The sequence below is a fragment of the Apteryx rowi genome, unplaced genomic scaffold, assembly GCF_003343035.1.
Source record: "Apteryx rowi isolate R43461 unplaced genomic scaffold, aptRow1 scaffold_351, whole genome shotgun sequence".
NCBI lineage: Eukaryota > Metazoa > Chordata > Aves > Apterygiformes > Apterygidae > Apteryx > Apteryx rowi.
This window is the reverse complement of record NW_020449986.1, coordinates 326609-352011: the sequence shown is the minus strand read 5'-3', so window position 1 is coordinate 352011 and position 25403 is coordinate 326609.

The window sequence follows — 25403 nt, the reverse complement described above, 5'->3', positions numbered from 1 at the left end:
AAGGCAAAAAAAAAAAAAAAAAAAAGCCAACCATTTCCCAATCGTCTTTACTAAATTGATTCCTCCGTCTTTAGAGCCCTGATTTTGAAGGAGGGAGCCGATCTGAAATTTTTTCCTTTATAATAAAGATCAAAACCACCAGGACTTTTGCTGCTTTCTTCCCTGAATAAATAAGATGTTTCTGAGTTGAAACGCTGGCTCCATTGACTTCACGGGGGCCATGATTTCACCCCAGGAATTATTCTAAAAGCATTACTCATTTAATAAGCATACCACACTAATTCTCTGCTGTTTCTGTATGAGCACCTCCCAATGCCAATGTAAACCCACTGCACAAAGCTACATTAAAGCAATATTTATGGTTGAGATCTTAACACAGAAGTCAGGAAACTCAGAATTATGGTTCCCCCAGCCAACCATAACCGAGGGTAGCTTTAGTGTTTTGCATTACTGTGTCTATACTTCACAATGTATGTCTAAATACCAACGACTGAGTTATAGCTGCTGTGGGAACTAAAGCTTTGAATTTCAGTATATTTTTGCATTTAAATTCTCAACCCAGGTCAGGAACAACTGTGAAAATTATGATTGCAGCAGAGTTAAGTATCGCCAGTTTGCTATTCTTGGTTACTGCAGGCAGTGACACAGGAGAGCCRTGAGCACTCTCTGTGGTGTGGATGCTGGGGAGCCCGATGGTCTCTTTTACCACTGAGCTCCTTGACAAACAAAATACGCAGGCTGCACTCATACATTGATTAACCCTTCCACAAGCACAGGAACCTTCAGCAGATACACTGGCATAAATCAAGGAAGCTTAGAGGAGTTTACAGAGATTACTTAATATGGTTCTAATTCTAATATCTAATTAACTCGGTCAGAGAGAGGAAAGCATAAGCTGCTTTTCTGTACACTTTATACAATATATTGCCTTAGGCAAATACTACATTTCACCTCAAAGGAAATAGGGCTGTTTTTACCAAGTGTCCTCAGGAACAAACTGCGTGAGATGTGGAAAGGAGAAAATTTGTACATTGGGCAGCGCTAACCAGAATGACTCACAGTGGTGTGAAATACTCTGCGCTCTTCAACAGTACTTCTCTATCTCAGATCTGGGGCTATTCTAGGGCAATTTACCCGTAACCTACTAGGTAGCTGCATGCAATTTATTTAAAGAATTGTTTCAGACAGGAATCTTCTGTAGTAAGGAGTAAAAATAGATTTAATAGCTTGACAATAACTGGAATTGGATGCAGAGGCTTACAGTAAATTGAAGATAATTTTTGTAGTGTTCCTCAAAGAGCATGAAATTGAACTCTGACTTTACAAAGCCAGCTGACTCAGGAGTGGGGTAATGGCTTGAATGCCAAATCAAGAGCAACAGAGGCTGGAAGCTGTCTCTCTCCCCAGTCTGTGCCAGTGATGGGCTGGAATTAACTAGTCTGGCCACAGAGAGAACTGAATAGCTCAAGGTTGCTGGCATTTATCTACCATAAACACTTGAGGAAAAGAAATTACTTAGGCATATATTTTTTTCAGTGAGAAGTTCATAAACAGGATATAGATTCTACAACCCCAATTCATTGAGCTGGGCTGTGTTTCTTGGGGTTCTGTAGCCTCATCTACATTGTGACTGTGATCACGATTTGTATTAATTAGCAAATGTGGCCACTTTTTTAAGGCAAGTTATAATCTTGTCTGTTGGGGAAATGATCCAGCCAAAACAGAGCATGATAAGTGGAAAGAGACTGTGAATGCCTACTAGCAGCCACTCCAAATCATCACCTTTGTTTGCTTTCAGATGTTATCAATATCCCACCACAAGGATGAATGAAGTGATATATCTGGCTCATGGACCAAGATGTGAAGAGTGTTTTCCCCATCTCTTAACAGATGCCAGCAGCAGCGTACAGCTGAATTGGCTATTCCAAACGCTAATCCCTTTTGAACATGGCTGCTGATATGTTCATACCTCATGCTTATATGTCTTGGCTTTTAATTTTACATATTGAATTGCTTGGATAAGGTCAATATGTACAGCAACAACATTCCCACTCACTACATGAGTCCAGCTGTTCCTGCCCCATTTTTCCATCAGATTCCCACCTCTGCCTGAATATAGCAATGATATACTTGGATCACACAAGAGCAAAACTGACTGTTTTAAGAAGGCCAGGCAGTAGAAATATTTTGCCTTGTTCATATATATTTCTTCAGTGTGTTTTGCAACAATTCTAACAGATTGGTCGGTCTTAGGTAAGACTTAAAGCCAAGTGGCTTAACACAGAGCTTTTGCACAGTCAGATCAGACAGCAGCATATTACTTCAGATGAGTTCATCATTGCTGTTCACCTGTATGTCTCTGTGTGTGGCATGTGTATGGTGCTATGTCCCAATAAAAATGCATGTGCACAGATCTTTTGTATGCATGCACTTAATATCTTAGAAAGAGGGGACAGAAGTAAGCAAAGCTTACCAAAAAAACTGAGAAAAGAAAAAAACTGAATAAGCTATTTTTAGCTCGATACAAGCAGCATTTCTATTGTTTTTTTTAAAAAAATCTTTATTGGAAACTGCTTGAAATGTAAACATATGAACATTACAGCCCTTTGCAACAGGTTTGCCTGTGCTCAGCTCAGCTGTTGGTTTATGCTTAGAAACTCTCATTTTATACCCTTAGAAGTAATGAAAGGGAATTAGAATTGCTTACCAAGTTATAAATTCATCCTGGGGCTCAGTATAGTTCTTGCAAACTGCTTGATCATGTACAACTTGCTGGTATTTCACGCATACCAGTTCACTAGGATGTTGCAACCACCAAGCCAGTAAAGCCAACTGAAATTAGGTGTAAACATACTTTTCAGTGTTACTTCTGCTGCTGAACAGAGATGTTGTTGCCATGACAGCAGGGTATCAGGTTTTGGGGTAAAGCTGAATTACCTACCCCATTGCTTATTAAATCCCAATTAGTGAGACAGTTCCTACAAATTCTTTGAATTCTGGCTGCCTCCTGRCTCTGGTTGATATGAACCAGCTCTGACAGGCCCTAGAATGATCAGATCACTGATCTGGGTGTTTTAAAGGAAAAGTGCCTGTTTATGTGCATACCTACCATGAAGTAGGGATCTGCAATGGGAACTAAAACCAGGAGTGGCATTTAGAAAAGCATGGGTTAGCTGGCATAGCTGGTACCTACAGCTTAGCTTGGTGTAACCAAGAGTAAGATGCAAGTCTCTGTCCCTTCATTTTCCACGAGTTTCTGTTGCATGTATGGAGTGTTTTGCATACCTGTGACCTCTCAATTAATGCTATTTATATCTCAGTAAACTGCCATGCTACTTTTCCAGATGTCCTAATCCTTTATGTAAATGAACATATAAAACTCAGCCACTAGCCTCAATGAAACCTGCCAAATCCAATGTGTCTGGGTCTGCATGCTATGTAGACTAAGCTTTATTTGCATAAACTTGTTCTGTAAGCGTAATCTTATGTATCATCTGCAGAGTTAAAGTTTCACTAATGTAAATCCCTGACAAATCAAGTACAGATGTAGCTCTTTGCCCTCAGGCTCAGGCTGTCAATTCACTACCTCCCTTGTATCTTCCCCCTATCCCYCTCCAAATGTTGTTTAGTACTAGTAGTCATTTAAAACTGTTTATGTAGATACATTGCAGGTACTAAACATGACACTGAACATTAGTCATTTGGTCTTTTTCCTTTTGATCAAACTGTCTCACAAAATAGTGTTGGCATGTAATTCTGGGTGTCTGGTTGTACCACCTGGAAAAATTTGCTCTGCCAGTTCCCAGATGCCAGACAGATTGTTTCAGTTTGCCAGGCGATGTGCCAGATAAGGAGTCAAGCTCAATAAATGGTTAATGTAAGCTGGCAAATTCCACAATGCAGCCAATGAAAATTCAATCAGAGGGCAGTAGGGAGTGTAACTCCCTAAAAACACCAAAAAGAAGTGGCTGATGGGGTGAGGGGATGCTTCTTGTGCTTAATGATCCATTATCTGTGAGAAATGAAAATTTCCTTCCAGTCATAACAAATAGTAGATTTAAAAACAAAATCTGCCAGTTCTTGAACCTCTTATGAAAAGGAGGAAAATGTTACTTTTGAATTCAGAGGGTGTTGGCATACACTGGGTTTGTTTCTGATTACTTTAAGGTCTAAATATGTTTCCTTTGCTGGTACCCAGTTGCTATTTATTTGGCTTTAGACTTTGATCTCCCTTATGCTGGCACATCATAAAAAACATATTCCTGTTTGAGTTCTATATTATGCAGTTAGTCTCTGCTTGGYATATTCACCAGGCTAGTTGTACCTAAAGAATAAGACTCTCTTTGTTTTTGATAGACTCCAGGTGTTTATCACTATAACTTACTAATGGATTTGACCACAGAATATGCATGCAAGAATCAAACTGAAAAACTAATGGCAAAATTACTGGTTTGATAATTCAATGGCCTGCTATACAGCAACCACAGGAACCACACATGTGCACACATGCATGCACACACACACACATGCACACAAAGTGAATTTTGTAAAAAAAAAAAAAAAAATTAAAACCCTGCTTACTGAATTTTTTTAAGGTGAATTTTCTGCACTGGAAATTAAGTTTTATTTCAGATTAATTTGTCCCTCTGACATTTCTTTGAAAGCTTTGCAAATTTAAGCAATTCCACATGACAATGCATTTTAAGATGGTCCTCTGTCCACCTGAGATACTGCAATTACTGTGACTGCTCCTTCTCCCTTGCAGTTCCAAGAAAATGGAACATCAGCATTAGCCCATCCAGCACTGGCAGTTAGCTAACCTGTTTCATCTGCACTGCAATAGCCTGGGGACTGCAAATGTTAACTGTGGTATCTCAGCTTCATACCATGTATTAACAGCACTGCTTTGTAATAGCCAAATATGATTATTATTTTTTTCTCTAGTTCTGGTGAACCCACCTTTTTGTAATAGGAAATGATAGAAATCCCAGTTCAGGAAATTCCTTATTCCTACACATACCACCAAATGGAAATCGCCCATTTAAGTGAGCCTATCTCACCACTTTAAACCCAGAAGTAATCTGTCATTGAGTTGTTAGGAAAAAAGAATTTGTAGCAAAATGGCCAAACTCACCTATTTGCAAAGCCAATGGAAGAGCTTTCTCTATGGATCTGCTAGAAATGCAAAAAATTTTCATATGCTTTTGTCTTTGGCACATGATGCTTACAGGAACAACAGCTGAATTGCAGGCTGGAGAACACACTGTAAAGGTCAAAGAAGCCATGGTAACACTGACCTCTGCCACGCCTGACATTAGTACTGATTGCAATGCTAAATATAAGATAAATGGTGGGAGGGGTTTGATTAGGGCATGGTGGTGGTACTGAGGAAACCTTTGTTTGTAGGTAAGAAACTGGTTCACAAGCAGCAYGTTTTGTTGGAGACTCTTCTTCTGTGTCCCACACTGGTCACAGAGCAGGATTTTTATAGTGAGTTGTGTTAATGACCTTGTGCTCACATCACTGCTTCTTCACTAACCACTGTTATCACCTTGGCTCACAAAACTGAGTTGGAAAACATGTTACTCATCCAAGTGCTAACATTTCCTAAAAAAACTGTATGGGGATTTTGCATTTTGTTGATCATATTAGCATTATAACACTTCTTATAACATAAGATACCATATAAATTGAATACGCTATATGAGAATGGCCTTTTGTCACCAACAACTCACATTTTGCAGCATTGGGCTTATTCTTCAGTTCTTCAATACTCAAAAGCCAGACCTTAATTCACTATCCTAATCTAGCACAAATAAAGACCAGCTTCTAGAACTATTTCCTTATCACTTTATATAGGCCTTCAACAATTACAGCTGTTTTTAATTTTTTGTTCAAACCTATTGTGCACAAAATATATCCTTTTAGTGCTCTTTTTCTTATCCCTAGTATGTATTATTTGATTCTTTCAGCTTTTACAAGTAAATCTGTGGATTAGTTCACCCAAGTGAGTCCCTTAAGAAATGCAACATTTTTCTCGGGTTTTCACGAACATAAATAGTTCCAAAAATGAAGCAGCACAGATTTCTTCTGTATGTGCCTATACATAGGCACATAACAATTTTAACAAAATTCACGTATAGGTGAGCTTTTAATAACTGACTTTAAGCAAGCCATGTTATTAATGACACTTGTTACAGTTAGCATTAAGGTTAGGTCAGTAATTCAGGTCATTAATAAGTGATTCCATTGTTACATTAGAGGTAACCCAACCATTACTCACTGACGAATTTTCAGTTCTTAGTTCTATCGTTTGATTGTTTTCATACCTTAAGAAGTTGGAATGCCTTTCAAGTCTAAACATGACACTATATTCACTGGCTTCATTAAAAAATGGCACTTTTTTAACCCGGTTTATGACTACCTACTTCAATTTTACCTTCAGCTTAACATAGTCCTTGTCTAAAAACCATAAAAGCGATGATGTTCAAAAGTATATGGAAAAGTTTCTCGGGATATATTTTCATGCTGAGGTTCAGATTTACCCCATTTATACCTGCTGAGTTTTCTCTGGTGTTTTGCTACTTTCCTCTCTGTCTGCAGGAGATATTTCTTTCAGAGGTCAAACACATTTTCTATGTTGGTTACTTGTTTTGTCACCATGCTGATGTGAAGTGTTAGCTAACATCCAGAACTTGCCAGGTTACTTCCATTAGGAGAAGAAACCGATGAGGCAAGCTAGCATATTAACAAAGAACACATGCAAAATCCTGTTTCGTTGAATATACAGAAAACAAATGGCAACAGTTTCCTTGCAAACAGTTTCTGCCTTTTCACTTGATCCCAAATGCTTGACTGTCACGACTGCTTCTGCCTCTCTCATAGAGACAGTTTGCCAAAAAGTAGTGTCCTGATTCCCAAATTCCAATTCGATTCCAAATTTGAATCCAAATTTGATTCCAAATTCCAGCCCAAATTTGATTCCAAATTCCAGCCCCCTCATGCAGCATGGCTCTGATTTTGGACAGGCCCTGGTGATCTTGTCTCGAACAGTGACTGCTATTATTTCCAGCTACGCTTATAGAAAATGAGTTTAATTCCTTGGACATGAAGAAAGTCAGATCAGCCTCTGACTCTTCTGTTATCTGTAGATCAGGTACAGCTGAAGACAGCTATTAACATTTGCAAAAGAGTGGAGAAGGGAGGGTTAGGAACAAGGGCTATGGAGGAAAAGGCAAAGAGAGAAGATAAAATGGCTTGAAGTAATGGAGTAGTGATAAAAATTCTTAAATCCATATGAGAAACACAAAAATAATGTAAAGAAGAAGGCAGAGCAATGGGGTATAAAAGCTAAGAAAAAGGAGTGCTTACCTGACTTTTATATTGCTTTAAAATGCTTTCTTGCACTTGGGAAGATAAAGTCCTACCCAGAAATGGAAAAACAACAGAAGCAGTTGATTCTATAGAACATACTGCACAGCACTATCAATCCCTGCTTATGTTCCTTTCTACCATGACAGTTTAATTTAAAGGAGAAAATCGAATTTCCTGTGCCTATTATATATCCAGTTAATTCCAAACTCTCGTATAACAGTTAAAATTGCTGAAAATTATTAGAGGCACAGAACTGCTGGCATAGCATAGACCCTTTCTCACAGAATCACTGAATAGTTTAGGTTGGAAGGGACCTCCAGAGAGGTCCAGGCCAGGTCTAGGCCCCTGGCTCAGAGGAGGGCCAACTTAGATGGTGTTGCTCGGGGCATTGTCCAGTCAAGTTTTGAATAGCTCTAAGGCTGGAAATCCCACACCTTATCTGGGCATCTGTTTCAGTGTCTGACCACCCTCACAGTAATTTTTTTTCCTAATATCAAATCAGAATTTTTCATATTATAAAATGTGCCATTTGTCTCCTGTCTTATCACTGTGCACCTCCAAGAAGAGTGTGGCTTCGCCTTCTCTRCACCCTCTTATTAGGTAGCTGAGGACAGCAATAAATCCCCCAGAGCCATCTCCAGGCTGAACAAACCCAGCTCCCTCCATCTATCTTTGTACATCCGGCACTCCAGCCCCTGATCGTTTTGGTGGCCCACCACTGGTCTCACTCCAATATGTCAATATCTTTCTTTTATGGGAGAGCCCAAAGCTCATTTCAGTACTTCACTGCAGGCTATACTGGTGTAAAAGCTTCTGCAGAAGAACTTGCACTCGTGTCTCAGCTTCCTAGCTCCAGGTCTGGGAGTGAATGCCCTGTTGTGTCCTTACTGATATCCCTGCAGGAAAGTGGCTCAGATTATGGGTTAGACGGGAGCTGGAGCTCATTCCTGCAAGTATTGACCAGCTGGTGGCCAATCTGGACAATGCTTCTTCATATCACAGGGATGTCAGCATAGAGGTCAGTGTAGATGCATCCTCTGTTAATCAGTGGTGGGCAGTCTTAATGCTCTTAACTGATGAAACTAATCCCAACAAAATTTTTAGCTTTAGACCAGGCTTCATGAAACATAAATGTCTTTCTTTTTGGGCATAGTCAATGACAGAGAAACCTAAGAAAAGGAAATATCTTCCACATCATTTAACAGCCCAGGAACAAAGACCTTGCTCCTACAGAGAAAGGTCTGTCTGGAAAATCAGCAAAATGCGTCTCCCATACACATTGTCCTTAGCATCATACTTGTGCTTAAAGAATCTTGGCACCTGAGTGAGTGGGATATGAAAGTAATACTTCAGTGCATTAACTGCTGTTAAATTTTGTGAGCTCATCCAAATTCCTTATAGTATTTTCTCCAATAATAAAGTTCAAATGTACTAAATAAGTGTTATTTATTTGTCAAATATATGCCTGCCTTTTGAACCTCTGCTTGAACTGTAGATGCAAATTAATGCCTGGGATTCAATTGCTGCTGCAAATTCTGCATACTTGTGGCTAAATTTGCTTTATGGCTATGCAGTTTGTAGACGCCAACATAGACACTTTTTGAAAATGTACTTCTAAATTTCAGTAAAGTAGGCACCACCTAGTTTCTTAAATTCTTACTAGGTATTTCCCTGAACCATTTCACATTTTACAGATTATTTTTTTAATTGCGTCTTCAAAATTACTGTCTTCTCTTCAGAGGTAGATTGGAAAGAGAGTCAGTGCTTAGTAGTGTTTCAATAACTATGTAAATGAGAAAAAAGCCTTCTGCTTAGTTTTGAAGGAAGAAAAGTTCTGCAAATATCATCCATATCCATATCCATATCAAGTTTTATGTATAACAGGCATAATTTACAAATTTACTCCCTGCTACCACCTATACCTGGGTTACTTCTCTAAAGCTACAAGACCCTGGGTAACTGCTGCATTTACAGTGGTAACTGGTATATGCCCTGTGAGATCTGACATATACCTTAATGTGGCTGTTATGTGATCCCGGGAGTTTCCCACAGTGGCAGGTGCTTATCGTTCTTGTTCTTGTTCCTCCTGTCATCTGGAGTGGTAGATATGGAGACCCAGGAGGCAAATTAGAAAATAACAGCTTAGCACTTATATCAGCCATGCAATCAAACTAAATGATTTAGGTGACCTGGACCAGAAGAACCCACCCAGACAACTCTCTCTGCAATGTACATAGCAAAATGTATTTTAGTCATTAAAGTTGTATTAAGACAAACAATTTTTTGGATAGTTTTCTCAAGAACAGAGTCTTAGGAGTTCATGACTGTATGAAAAGCACTGTAGGATCAAGTTTGTATTGCTGCTTTTTGAAATACAAGTAGGTACTCATGTAGCTTTGGTACCTACATGTCTTTAGAGTCAAATTCTTAGATGTTGTTGAAGATGGGCCTTCAGAGACTGAAGTCCTTATGAAAATTTAACTGCAAGGCCTCACTTGAGGGAAAAGAAGTACCATCCTTCAAATAAAAGCATGATGAAAATAAGCTCTGCTGGCCMATTTTGGCTAAACACTGGCTTTTGAGTACCCTTAGGGTGTACCCTGTGCCTCTAGGAATACACCCCTCTCTGGACACTGCAGCTAGGTAGCCCAGGAGCTGAACGTGACACCTTCACCTGGTGTGACTAGGGCAGGATAGGAAGGGCTTCACTCACCTTTGCTCCCACTCACAGTCTGGTTTTAATGTTTATTGTTTCTAAATTCAGTGTTTTAATTTTAAAGCACTTCTAAGGCTGATAATTAAAGTTGAAAATTAAAGATAATTAAAAAGTGTTGCATATGGGCAGCTCAGCTCTTGGGCTGGAAAATGGCATCTCAGTATGAGAAATATGGATGATGATTGCTGTATTCAAACTTGAAATACCTCAAGCATCATAAAAACAAAGCTGGTGCTTGGGGACTGGGTTTGATGAGCGGGTGAGCAGTGGACTGGCTGCTGCTCTCTCTCATTGTGCTAGACAAAAGGGTGTGAAGTCTTTATTTCAGAGAACTAGAAGCTTGTGTGGTCATGAAAAGAAAGCAACAGCAAACCAAGCTATTTTTAAAGGGGGAGGGAGCCCGTTAGCTTGCCCTGAGAGTAACCCTGGTGACCCAGACTGCCTATCCACAGCCTGGTGGCTGTCAGTTGTCTCATCTTTTCCTGGCAGAAAGGGCCATTGGCTGCAGCATCAGTGACCTGTGGAAGGATGTCCTTGTCCCATCCCACTGCTCCCCTTGCTTCCAGGCAGGAGCGGGCTGGGGCAAGCCCTGGTGTCCCCGAGCCTCACAAGCCGTCAGCACTGGTGTGGCCCAYGGGCCGGCGAGGAGCCCCCTTTTCCCAGGTACGGCAGTGTCAAGCACACCTCAACTCTCTGTAGTTCGTCCTCTGGTAGAACACATAGCTTCTGTGCTGGTTGTCAGGTATCTGCAAAGTATCCCAGCCGCTTTGGTAAGCAGTGCAGGGGGACAGGCGAGAGGATGTTTGTTTTAAAAAAAGCACAGGAAACAATATTTGGCTGTAAGCATTCCTGGGGGGGGGCAGGCTGGTAAAGCACGCAGGTTGTATTTCTCAGAGTTGAATGGGAACAAGACAGCAGTGGAAACAAAGCGCTCTTTAAAGAAATAAAAAGGAGAAGTAAAACTGAAAGAGTCCTTAGTGTAGCATTTTGAGTTTATGAGGCATTTCCTCTTACTGATTAAGATGGATGGCTGAACTTTTCTGCACATTGTTGTTAAAAAATGACTGGAGTACAACTACAAATAGCTGTCTGTTCTCCTGTCTTCAAATTCCAAATGCAGAAATGCAAAATTTAGCATTGGGTTCAGTGTCACATCCCCTGTGAAGCTAATGGAAATGATATAGTTTACACCAACATAAAATGTTACCTGCATTCTGGATCACTAAACCACTAGGGGACAGAGCCTGGGAAGTAGTGAGAAAACTTATTTTATAGACATTTCAATAACATCTAAAGCTGAGCTTTGTTTCCAAGAGTCTTGATTTCCTTATTGTGATCACTTCTGTAAATAAAAGCTGTAGTTGCACAAATCTTTTGGAGAGTGAGTTTTAGGAGAGTAGCAGCTGTGTTTCCTTTACAAAACAACATTTATTTGTTGATTAAATGAAATAATTTCAAGTACATAGAGAAAGAGTTTAAGAATAGTTAAGTCATCCAATCCAAGAACTGGGGAACACGATGGAATCTGAGTGACCAGTTGCTCTATTGAAACCACAAATTCATGACTGTTGAATAAGCCTTTGAATATATGCCAAGAATAAATCTGATGAAATTTGTTGGCCAGCTTGTTCAGTACAAACTGATGATCTAGATAAGCTTGGAAATACGAACATTTGATCTATAGGTGGTCAGGATTAATATGAGGGATAACTGGGTAAAATCAGGTAATATATGGCAGACAGATTAGACAAGTTGATCTAAAGACCTGTTCTGGCTTCAAGCTTATGAATACACATGTACATACCTCATGTGGCACATCTGTGCACTGTCTGACAAGACTTGCCCTTAACCTTCTTTTTGATGATTACAAAATGTGCTCTTCATGTCTCTTATTGTAAGGCATATTTTCTAGCCCTTATATTGTTCCTACAGTTCTTTTTTTAAGTTGTTTTAAAAGGCAGAGCTCAGAATGAGCCTTGGGGCTGCCAAGGGCCCTGACCCTCAGGAGGGGACCAAGCTGCGCTGGTCAGCTCTGCTCATCCTGCCTCCACCTGGGACTCTCAGTGGAGCTGTTTTTGGACAACCCCATAGATACTGCAGGGGAGAAATCTCATGTGTGTTGTGCTCCCTGGGGCGGTTGTGTCTGCCCTGTGGTGGTGTGGGGCACACAGGTGACCGGGGTCCTTCCTTGTGGTGATACTGAGAGCCTTTCTCAGTGGCCACCAGAAGGACATCTGTCAGCAACGTGGATTCCACCTGGCTGCCCAGAGAAAGAGCACAGGTGGTCAGTGGGGCTTCCTGGGACACAGCAATAATGCAATAATGCAATAATTCCAGGATCATGTTATCCCTCCCCATACCTGGGAGTTCATGTTAAACTGGAGCACTTCCATGATGCTACCCTAAGCTCAATAAAGCCATTCTGCCTACATCAAGCCAGGGGTGGGGGGCATGGAGGCTAAGCACAGAAAATTTGTGCCTTCACTGCAGTGCTAAATATAAAAGTGAACAGAGCCATCGCCCCTGTTCTCCACAGCACTTACACCTGGCATATTCACTGGCTACCTTTCAGGAGCATTCGGATCAACATAGAGAAAGTTACTWTTTAAACTTAAAATTAATTTTAAAATGTGAACCTGTGTTCAGAGGGACAAAGTGGGGGGCAAGACAGGGCTAAAATGATCTGGAAACATCAAAAAAGGGTGCATTAGACTGTACTGTTGGATCCTTTGGATATTTAATTCCTAGATATGGAGCARGAAATCCATATGCATCACACAAGAGAGTTTGACAGTAAGTGAGGTAGGAGAAAATGAATTGTTGTGTCTTGTGATATGCTATAGGCAAAAGTGTGCCAGGGGTAAAAGGGTATGATGACAAAGCTGCTGGCAATTTAAACCTTGGCTCAAGCATAAAATAAATATATTATTCCGGATGGTGAAATTGGAAGGTGCTGTCATGGATTCATTTYGTCTTCCTTGTGTTTTTCTAGCCCCTTCTCACTCATCTGACCTGTGGAATTCATACCTGCATGCCGAAGCATAAAAACACTCTTTGAAGGGGTCAGACTGTGAGAGCACTTTAATTATAACTCAGGCTGCATGGTTTTTAGCTGACCATCACATCCAGATCCCATTAAAATCCACTAATTTCAGAGGGCAGTGTGTCAGATGGCCCTATGCGGATGGCTCTGACTCTCTGACTGTGTTCAGGGCACGGGACCTTTTGTGCCATGACTTCTAGGGTGCTTTGGCATGCGAGTGGCTCACCAAACTGGCCAACAGGTTGTATGAGCTTTAAACATGGTTGGAAATGAGGTCCTTAAAATTCACTGTAGGCAACATGGAGCTTATAAAGAAAACAAGGAAGAAAAGAACAGAAATATCATGGCAATAACTGCCAAAAAGTAGGTGTACTGGGAACATTACCTTCCTGTTTGCATCACCTATTTTATTTTTCACTTTCACACTTTTTCTCACTGTCTGTTTTCTCTCTTCTTTCACTATATTTTTTACATCTTTTTAAAATGATACTTTTTGTCATGCTGTAGATATTAGCACAAGAAAAGTCTCCTACTCCAGGCCTGACTGTTCTTGCAGGGCCTAAGAAAGGGATTTCCTCTCAGTGCACAAGAAGTTTTGTTTCAATTTGACTGGATTTTCTGTTAACCTCCCTATTTGTTTCAAAATGTTTCCTTTTCAGTTTAGGCCAGAAGTTGGGGTAGAATAGATGGAGCAAACTGATATTTTAATTTTGGATAGCATTCCCTTTCCTCCTCCCCCAAATTTGATTTGCTTATCTAAGGCTTATCTGAAACTTTATGAGCTGGAAGATAAGGGGGAAATCACCAAATCAGACGTTCTTCAGAGTTCTACTACTTTCTGGCCTTGGTGTGGCTGGACATACCACAGGCACAGTTTGTCACACAGTGTTTTGGTAGCTCTAGTTCCTTAGAAGCATCTAAAGGCTGGATATATATGAAAATTAAATAAATGAAATACTGGTGGAATTTTCTAAGCTCTCCRGAACGGTTTGCACTGTTTGGAGTTTTATATTTGGCTTGTTTCTTGTTTTCTGGGAGAAGGTTGACCATTCTTTGCTCTCCAAACACTTCAAAGTGAGTTTAAATGCTGTCTATCATGACTGTCTGTCCCTGGCAGTTGTGAGACTTGCAGACTGAGCTAACCATTTTGAAGCCCAGGTGTAAAACTGTCTCAAAAAAAAACTATTTATATTTAAATTCCTTAGAAAATATTTGGTGCCAAGAAGTTATTGTGGCTGTGCCTTGGCTACTTATGGATCTTAATCGGGGGGGGGAAGTCAGCCATTTTACTAAAAATATGTGGAATAGGCTTAGCCTGCACCTTGTAAAATTTTATTTTAAGAAACTAAGACCCTGATCCAATCACAATGAGGTCAGTGGGATGCTTTCCACTGATTCAGTGGGCTTTGGATGTGGCCCTAAGACATTATTTTCAGTAACAAGGACTGTGAGAAATGTATCTAATATTAGAAGTTTATTATTTATAGTCTTTCTATAATTAAAATGGCTGGCTGCTGTAAAAAGATTTTCTCTGAGCTGAGACTCTGTATGCTAAATATGAGCCTGAAGCAAAATTAAAGATGTTGGCTCTTGGTAACAAAGGATTTCTGCACAGTGATCCAAATGGGATGGTTTCTCAGCTATCCTATTCCACAAGGCATTGCTGTAAGAGAATTGTCCAAGTCCTCTACTACCTCCTCCACAAACATCATACAAGAAGTCTTCAATCAACTAGTAGACTTGGATATAYTGTTCACATACAACAACAACATGACAGAGACATGTGACTGATCTGATCTATACCTGACTTGTGTTGTTCTTGGACAGGCACAACTGAACCTCCCCTGAAAGTAGTTTCTCCTCCTTTGCTGTCCTCATGGCCTAAAACCTTGAAAGACTGAGCAGCTCGCTGTCGACACCAGATGTCTGGGCAGACGAGGACTCCAGATGGATGGAAGCTTGCTAGGGGAAAGCGACTCTTTGCCAATATCTTTAGGAAAGAAAAGGAACTGCTTGGATAGACTGGGTGCATTTGTATGCAGGTAGCAGTCTGAGGTAATTTTTCCATTCACAGCTGCTAAATAATGGGGCAAAAATACCATCTGCATCCACGCCTGGTGAGGAAAACTGTTCCTGATGTGCCCTGGGTGGAGGGTGACACGAGCCAAAAGGCTGCCTGTAGGACCAAGATACAAGATCCAGACTGGAGGGCATATGAGAAATGGAAAAAGGGGATTAAAAACCCCATGTAGGATTATCTCCCTTTTGGGTGTACACRCTCTCAGAGAGCATTGAGTGTCACTGATTCCTCTGCAAAAGAGCCAAAGTGCTTTAGGGGCTGCTGTCAGAGATGGCCAGCAAGGTTGACTCTCCAAACATATCCCAACATTGAGCTGCGGCAACAGCGAGCAGCAGCTGTATTGTCAGAGAGGAGTCTGGGCAGGAACCAGCACTGTCTTGAGCTCAGGCTACTGAGGGCAGCCCCCTGCACCAGGGTGTCCCTCCCCTGCTTGGACCTGCGCTCACCGGCACCAGAATGGGAAAGGGATGAAGGCGAAAGGGACCCCCTTCAGCCTCCATGACGAACTGGGGGCACTGGAGAAAAAGCCTTTGACAGCTCCTTCCCCACCCAACTGTGGGAGGACTGAGCTGCTGCCCCAGGCTGGTAGTCTCACCTACTGTAGATAATTCACCCTTTCTCAGTTGCTGTTTTATTATGCTTTCTCCCCCCACACCCTTCCCTCCTGTAAAGCTCTGTCCCCTTTGTTTAAAATACCAGCTTCTGCCTGGTGAAGTGTTGCTCATTCCCGAGCGCTTGCAGAGTTCAGTTTCCCAAGTTTCTGCATGGGAGGCTCCAGCAAGTGCCATTTAAGCAATTTTCAGAGGAATGCCTGGAAGCTGAATCAGTCCTTCTTGCTGCACAAAAGGAGAGTAACGATTCAAACAACGATCCTACTGAGAAGTTCAATTTCAGCCCATCTCAAAGCAATCTGGATAATACTGGGCAGGCATCATATGTGCTTTATTTCCTTTGTTCATTGAATCCAACTGCATGCTTCAGTCAATACTTCTATAACAGCTCATGCTAACATACTGTATTAGGCCAAATTCTGACCTCACTCCGGCTTTACACCTGAATCATTGAACCAACTTCAGCTTTATTGAAAGAAATCAGATCTATTGGACACACACTGATATTGGTGAGCAGTTACGCACACATAACTAGTCCTACTGGAGTAAGTAATGGCTCACAGATTTGAATGAACTTCAAAATTTGGCCCCTAAACATCTAACCTCTTTACTTTTTTAGCAAATGTTCATTAAGTAATGCTTTGGACATTCTACAAATACGGATTTGTTTTTAATAGATTTCTGTATAGGGGACATCTCCTATTTTTGCTTGGTCTTGATCACATTTTATAGTAAATATTTGGTATCCAGAGATTTTTAAAAGTAGATTATTATTACTACAGTGGCATCCTAAGCTTGTTCAGTGCCCCATCAGATCCCACAAAGACAGAGTGACAGGGAAGTTGACTTCCTCATAACAAGGCCTATTTTTGTCAAATGAAAGCAACGAATGCAAAAATCAACACCCAAGCTGAGAAAATCTTATCTGATGTCACCAAACTAATCTTTCACTATARATATGCTTGGCTATGTTACCTATAGCTGACTGGTGCAACAACATAGACAACAATAAATAGTAATATCTTTCAACTTACTTAATTTGGTGGTTTCCCCTTATTCATCATGCATCAGTATGACAGTTTGCAGTATGGTTATATGCCATACACTGAAACAGTTATGCATGTTGTATACAGTCTTAGAGACATGGATCTTCCCTTCTGATGGAAAAGTTTGTTGTTGACATTTAAAAAATGGAAACGGAATGTTTTAAAATTAAATTCATTTTTAAGGTCTTTTTTTTAAAAAAGGCCTTCATTGTGTTTCATGAAGACATGTAGCACATTTCACCACCTTTCACCTTGTACCACTTCTTCACCTAGACTGATACCAGCACATTGCCCTTAAATTCAGGTTCAAGCTGCGTGTTTGCTTCAGCCAATGTGTGTGGTTTGTGATGAAAACAGCAGTCCCTCCCTTCCCATTGCTCATCGTGTTGCATATTCCCACCTTTTTTTGTGCTGCCACTATTGCTCTTGCAGCCACGCAGTGCTGCTGGAGGGGCAAGGAGATCAAAGAGACTGGTTAGGGAAAATTAATTTTCAGCTGTATCAGTTCCCTGATCCGGCTCCGTGCAGAACTGAACAAATCCGCACTGTTGCAAGGCAACAAGCAGCTCTGCACACAAAGGAGAAGGGAGAGGACTGTCCCTTTCAACACAGCTCAGCCTTCTGGAATAAAGTAATCGTGAAATTTCAGCTTCAGTCAAGCAARCAGAATTACCTGCTGAGGGTTGGTTTGTGGGGAAGTAGAAACAATAAAAGTTGAAATGAAGCTGTAGGGTTTGATGAGGTCTGCCTATGTTTGGCAAAGACTTTTTCCTTTCTTAGAGCTTCTTGGAAAAGTCTTTAAAACATTCCAGTCTTGGTTTTGCTCCTTAAATATTCTTCAGTGTTTTATTTAAACAGTGAAAAGCCAAATTCTTCCCTCAGATATGCATGCAAAAACTCCCACATTAATCAGAGGAATTGTCTGCATATATCCTAAGTGCAGGAGGTTTCTTTTGGTATGTGCTTTGTTTCCTAAGAAGAAGTAAATTCTAAGCACAAACTTCCTTTTATTCACACACAGGAGAGCAACATTTTGCATGTTTAAATATGTATTAGGGGGCTGTCATTGTACAGTGAGCACTAATATAGTTCATGAATAGCCCTTGTAGCTACATAAAGATTGTGTTTGGAGCACAGGTTATATCAGGACAGGTAAAATGTTGAATCCTACTCCCTGATTTATGAAATGTGATGAGGAGATAGGAAAAGGTGTATGTTAGAATGGGATAAGACATTAATTCATGGAAGAGAAATTGGTGATTCATATTTGATTTAAAATGCAGGGACTGAAACACTAATGTAGGTCTTTAACCTTCTTGATAAAACACTAGTGGACTTAAAAATAGGTTTTAAAAGCTAAGCTGCTGTTTTGATTTGTAAAACAAGTTAAACCAAACTTGACAATAAGGCATGTGCTTTAAATTTCCCTGGTTTGAGGCACTGTTTACTCTGGCAGATATATCCTTAAGTGAAGCTTTTTTTCCCCCCTCAAAGCTGTTACATGGTAGACTGATGTTGGCTGACCCTGAAGCAAAAATTTGAAAACAGCACATTTATTTTCCTYCTAATGCTAAACACACATGCCATGAAGCATTTTTTAGTCTAGCTGGAAGATCATCAAATCAGGACTGTTTGTCCCTTTTACCCTGACTTTAATGTTTTGATGAATACAAAAATAACATAATAAGCAACTGAACTTGGGGGACCAGAATGTGTGTGTTTTACAGTGAAAGAGCAGCCCCTAATTTGTAGGTTGCAGATTGGAATGGCCAAACTGGAAGAAAAGAACAGTTGGCCTTGTCTGTGACAATGGATTATACTGCCTGCTTCAAATGGAGAGGAAACTCCCAAAGTGCATCTAGCCAACTGTGCAAAATTTTACCAGAACTGTAAATTTGCTTCTTGGTCATTAGCTTCTTTTACACAGGCATACAAAAATCATTAGCCCTGCCAAAGGCATCGGTGCACCAGGTTTTGCAATCTTTTTTTTCACTTAGGAGCAAATGCCTAGTCTTTGGTGAAATACGAGGTTGATAGTCATCTTGCTACCACTTGAAAAATCCTTTGGAAAAAAACTGGAAGATCACTGTCTGCTGTATTTATGATATTTAAAGGCAGTTCTGGAGGAGGATTATTTTTTGGGACATAAGTATTGCTGTGCTAGTTTAGATTCCAAGATGTAGAGATTCTGTAAGAGCTGTATGCGATTTCCTCTTCTTTCACCACTTTCATGTAGGTGTAAAAAAAGCCAGCAATCAGCCACAGACACTCTGATTTCTCTTTCACTGGAAACCAATTTAGAAGTCCCCCAAAGTCTTCTACAAGTCAGCAGAAGGTGTCAGAGTGGATTACTAGAAGAAGGAGCAACGTGAGCTTGTTGACTGAAGTTGCCATTCTTACTCTTCTTGATAACAGGGCAGTGGTTTGAGTAAAACACTGAAGGCCTGTTCCATGCAATTCTGGAATGGGTTTGACTGGATTGGACTTCAGCTAAATGGATTAAAATTTTAAACCAATTTAAGAATGTCCATGTTCAGAGATGAAAGAAGTTACTTAAATTGGTGCCAATCCTCACATCAGTAAAAATGAAGAAAGATTTCAGAAAGAAGGACTTTTAAGAGATCATTCCTCTTAATGAAATTTCTAAGTCTTTGCCAATGCTAACTGAAAGGAATGAAAAAAAATCCTCTGGAGACCTTTTAGCAATTAGTTCCTGTTCACAAAGAATCTGGTCCTGTACTGTGCTAGGGAGCTGGGTCCAACCATTTTTTTTCATAAACTGGACCGCATCTCATTAGAGATGCCCAGCTGCATTTGTCTCTCTCTTTCACAGCCATACACATCACTTTTCATCCTGTCCTTTTCATCACCTACYGCTTCGATAGTAAGTAAAGCAAGTAAAAGTGTGGCATGAAGAAATCTTTTACTTATTTGGCAGATTTCTACTGCCACTTAGCAGCCGGAAGCACAGAGGTTAATGCAGCACCTTGAGTCACCACACTGTGACCTTGACCCTTCCTGATATTCTGCAGCCATCAGCAGTACATGGGCCACAGTTTAAGACCTCTATGACACAGAGACCGTGGATCTGGTATTCACAATTTATTATTGTATCATAGAGGGCTAAGCTGACTTTGCCTCCTTCTGGGCCAGGGTGTAAACTAGCTCTAGTCTAGAACTGCTATGCCCGCCTTGTTACAGGTGGCAAAAATAAGGGGAATCACACATTGTCGTGTTGCTCCAGCTTCTAGATGTAGTTGGTGCTACTATGTCAGAAAAAGATCTGTTTGTCTTCATCTATGTAGGCGCATCTCCAGTAGGTTATGGGTGAAACTTGGAAGATCCCAATAGATCATTTTGTCTCAAAATAACATGCACACTGAGACCTTACGGGGCCAGATCCATAACCATTCTGTAAAGTCATTTAACTGAGGAGTGTCCAAGCATTACTGTTAAATACACTRGTTCCTCATGGTTTTTGTCCTATGGGGTTGTCTAATGGAGATGTTGATGGGGCTGGTGTGCATTTCCGGTTCCCTTCAGAACAGTTAACAGGAGAATTGCAATTCCCTAGGACTCTCTGAGGCACTCTCATTCTGTCCTACCAACTGCTCTGTAGGAGTGAACCATTGCAGAAGTGCTCTAAAAAGATGAAATGAGTGATGCTAGTGTGGCAGAACACTTTACCACCCTGTGTAGGAAAACCCTGGTAAAAGACCACTGCAGTTTGCTACCTTTACATTTTGCAAGGATACAATGAGCTTGCAATCAGTAAAAATCAAAAAGTATGAATAAAGTCTTGACTTTATTTTGGTAAATAGCAAAATTCCCACTGCTGGGCCAGAATTTCAATGGTTTCAATAAAAGACTTACTTTCAAAGGCAACAACTAAACTGATATGTGCTGGTGTCCTTGGAATGCAAAGATGTTGCCTCTGAAACTCAGATGTGCATAACAGTACCCTTCTGTTCTGTAGGTTAGCAACTCAGGATGTAAATGGATACTCTTCAAAAGAAGATTTCCCATTTTAATTGGCAAGAACAGAGATCAATGTTAGAAAGTAGATTTTGTGATCAAAGTTATCCAATTTAGACGTAATTACATTTGCGCTGAAGAGTATATGTTAGGGTCCAGTAAGAATTCAGTGTTGATTGTTTCTGTTTTTATCTGCACTCACTGTCATGTACATATATATATACAAGAACAACTTTGTGTTTGTGGGTATGTGTATGTGTGTACACAAATAAAAGAGATATCCTGGTGTATAAAACTCCCTGTATATTTTGCTTTTATTATGGGAAATATTCCCACATTGAATTTAACTCCCGTCCAAATAGATTAACTTGCTTAATTATAATATTGAAGTTGCTTTGTTTTCCATCCACTACATCTAGAATCAAATGTACCATACTAAAGATTTTTCATCCATATAAAATAGAACCATCTTTTCATCAGCTGCCAGTATCAAATGAGCTATTTCCCTTGCATTTACTGCCTAGTGGACTGATTTCTACACAGAAAGAGCAACATTCCTACTGACATCACCTTATGCACTTAATAACTCTTCCAGCAGAGAGACTGATCAGAAGACAAATTTAAATCTTTAGTGCTGCGTCATGTTCTAGTTATTATGTACATAGTCATGATACCTTATGCCTGGGAACAACAACCAAAATAAAATTTCCCCCTTTATATTGGCTTTTTAAACAGTTTTCTTATGACACATTAATGCTAAATAAGGAACAGAGGAGACTGAAAAAGAGGAAGAAGTTTGAAGAACATGGCACTACTAGAAATGATTAAACAAAGTATGAAGGAAAGCACAAGAGTACCTGCTTCAGAGCTCACTCTGCTGGGTGAGTCACGCCGCGCACTTCTGGTCAGCTGTCTTCAATCATACTTCCTTAGGCCTTCTGGGAGATGTGCTAAACACATGGAAGTTAGCACAGGATACAGTGGTCATAGTTCATAACAGATATGGAGGAATAAACAAATACACTTTGGATTATGTATCTACTTGATGCTACCTGCCTGAATAGACTGTTTCAGAAAACATTCAGAGCTGCTGTACTCTCAGGCAGGATCAGTTTTTATTAGCAATAAACTATTCACCATAAAAGGGTGTTTCAGTGATTCTGAAATATTATTTTGATCTGAGTTTGCTAAAGAGTTTTGTTCAAAGAAGCACTTTGGTGTCCACCTTCATGATCCCAAGGGCTGGAAAGTCGGGATTTCTAGGGCAGCTTTCCATTAGCTATGGAAAGCTCCATTACCCYTGTGCCTATACACTTTCTTGAAGGGTGGGAGATTTTTGTTCCTGTTTSCTCAGGGAAGAGAATGAATCAAGCTTGAGATGCCCATAGTTTCCGCCCCAAAGACAAGTGTTCCCACCTTTTCTCCTTGTGACCCCATGACTGAGGGCTTTCAGTCTTACCTATAGATTTGAATACCATCCTCCAGTTTTGAAGCTGCTGTCTTCATTCCTATGTTATGAGTAAAAAGTAGCTGGCTTATTCAGGGCACCAAAATCTTGCCCTTTATTTCAATTGCCCTGTTTTTGTTCAAAAGGCTTGGAATGGAATGGAAATGGKTTTTTTTCGGTGTAGTAAAAACCTCCCAAAAAATAATTTAATTTGGAGCAAAATATTGCCCCCCTCCCCCCTCCCCCTTTTTGGCAATGTTTCATTAAGGATTTCAAACAAACAAAATTTCAGTTATTCATGCAGCTCTGCTGAATACCAGGAGACTTCTTCTACCAAACAGCACAGTTTCCTCTCAGTCCTTTGGCTGGTTATCTAAGGTACATGTCACCACATTACCAGTATTTCATGTTTAACCCTGCTGTTACATATTTTATTTCAAAGGATTTTTCTTTCCAAAGTAGATGAGCAATTTTTAGTTATACTAAAATCAGTGAGCCACCATAGAGCTAGAGCTGGCTCTGGGATGGAGCCTCACAGCCCCCTAAGGATGAAGAGCAATGCAGCAGGTTAGGAAGAAAGAGGGATGTTGTATCCAGAGGCTGCAGGAGGGTTTTAACTGAAAATGCCCTCGTGAGTTTAACACTTTATGGGGTCAAACCATCAGTTTCATGAATCGTCCTACCTCGTACTGGCTTGTAGCTGTGGGGAAATGATGGACAAAAGAGATGACAAWTCAGATTTTGATTACATTGTGTGCACTCCTTCTTCTGCCAGAAACATATGTACATACATCCTTCCCTTATGCATTATGATGGGAGCTCATGTGAGCCTTCCATCTCAGGTGCTGTGTGCACTATGTTACTTGTCAGAGGGACTTTGTTGATGCTTGCCAGGAGAGACACCTTTCCACAACCTGGCAACTTCCATGTTCGGCTTGGCATGGGTTCCCTCGGCTTGGCATGGGTTCCCCCGGCTTTGGGGAACACCCACCGGTGCCTGGCAGCCATGCTGGGAGACACAATCCCTCCATCTCAGGGGACTGCGTATGCATATGCGTGTGTGCACAAGATGAGCTAGCACCAGCTTTGTCACTACCTAATGGGGACCGCGTTTGACAGTGATGATCCTCCATAGTCACTTCCATGCATCAGGCAGCTTATGGGGTTGGAAAGGTCTTAGCCACCTCTTTCCTGCTACTGTCATTAAAGGTGAAACAGCTTAAGGCATCTGCTGTCATGTTTCCTCTCTAGGCAAAAAGGAATGATCCAGTTTTATTTGCTAAGCAGCTTATTTGCAGGGGATTGGGTCATTTCTCTCTTCTCCTGCCTACGAGTGTATTTATTGTATTCTTTATAGCATGTTCCTGGCTTCTGCCTTCATTCTTCTGTTAAAAGCCCCTTAAAACACTGCTAAAACCTTGCACATCATATATCATATATACAAGTCATAATCACATCTGTTTTAGTGTCATGACTGGAATTAGCTATTCTTAGTGACTTTAGAACTGAAACATTGGTCAGGATTTAAGACACTGTGAAACAGAGTCTAGATCTAGCCTTTGGTAATTTGAAGAAACAGGTTCAAAAAGGTTAGTTGCTGGCTGTTAGGGACAAAATGAGTTTTGGGTGCTGTAATATGAATACAGTAACAAAACCCTGTTTCAAGATGTTTTTATGCACTGGAGTTTAGTTTTTGTTTATGAATGCAAGAGGGTATTCCTGTCCTTTTTAGGGTTGCACAAATAGAGCCTCCATTGCTTGACTGTGTACTTAATAGCATTACAATTCCAGCCATGCACAGTTCAAGCAGTTTGTTCAAGTCTGGATAGGCCAGGTGGGACTTGTGGAGAACAGAAGCTTTTAACTCCAGTGATCTCTAAGGTAGGCTACTTTTTGTTCTGGGTCTTCTTATGCTTTCTGTGTCTTGTGTGCCTCACAGTAAAATGGCCCAACAAGGAGTCATTGCACCTCTTTGCAGTGTAAAGTAGGGAATCCCATTTGMGGACAGGACTTTGTGAGGACTGATTCCACATTCCCACAGGTAGAAAAAGCCTCGGCAAGAACAAGTATATAAGAAAAAGTATAACTAGAATTGAAGAGTCATACTTCTATTTTTCAGAAGAGAGAGTACTAAACTCATTCAATGGTATGAGAATGCACACATCCTTTGTAAACTCAAACGATACTAAAAATATTCACTGATTCAACATTTACAGGAATACCATTTTAATTAAAATGTCATTACAAAACATTATTTTTTGACTGTTAAAGTGTAATTTTGCTGTAGTAGATAAGAGGAAAAGATTTGTGCAAAATTACTTAGCACCCCATTTTTTTGGAAAAGCATCTAAGYCACAAAATTTTGATCCATATTCAAAATTCCCAAGTATTGTTTGAGAGTTTTGAGTCAGTCAAGGGAACAGCTTCTAAGTTCAAACTTTAGTTTCCCTAATAATCAAGGAAAGCAGAAATAGGTCAGCTCTTGAGTCTGGCCTCATTTCTAATATTTTTCTGTAGGAGATAAATGTTAATGAAATGGCAGTTCACATACATTTTCTCTGTCATTGAAGCCAAATTTGGAGAATATTGTTAAGAGGTTATCATCAAAGGTTATGATAGAAATCAGCAGCTCAGTCTTACCTCAGTCTGCCAATGCAATTTTTGTGGGACTGCACTGGAGATTAAATTATTACTGTAATCTGTGTTAAAAAATACAAAATAACAAAACAACAAAGGAAAAAGGGGTGGCTTGATTGCTTTTGTTACAGTCTCAAATCTTTTTCACAACAGGAGGAGTTACTTTACATCTGCTGCACAAGGACAATGCACAGAGAGTCAGTTGCCGTTTTCAGGTGATGTGGAAATTGTTTTGTGCTGTGGCAATACATTTGCCTTGCATCATAAACCCTCTCTGCACCTTTATTTATGCCAGATTAAGATAATATTGAAAGTCCAGTTGTGCTATAATCAAGTCCTTGGTCTGTAGCACCCCAAAAAAATCCACCCAGGAGAAAAATTCATTGGATCCTGTTAGGAGAAATTAACGTGACAGTATTTCTCTTTCTTTTATCTATGTTTGTGTTAGTCTCTCCTGAAGGAAGCATTCTGATA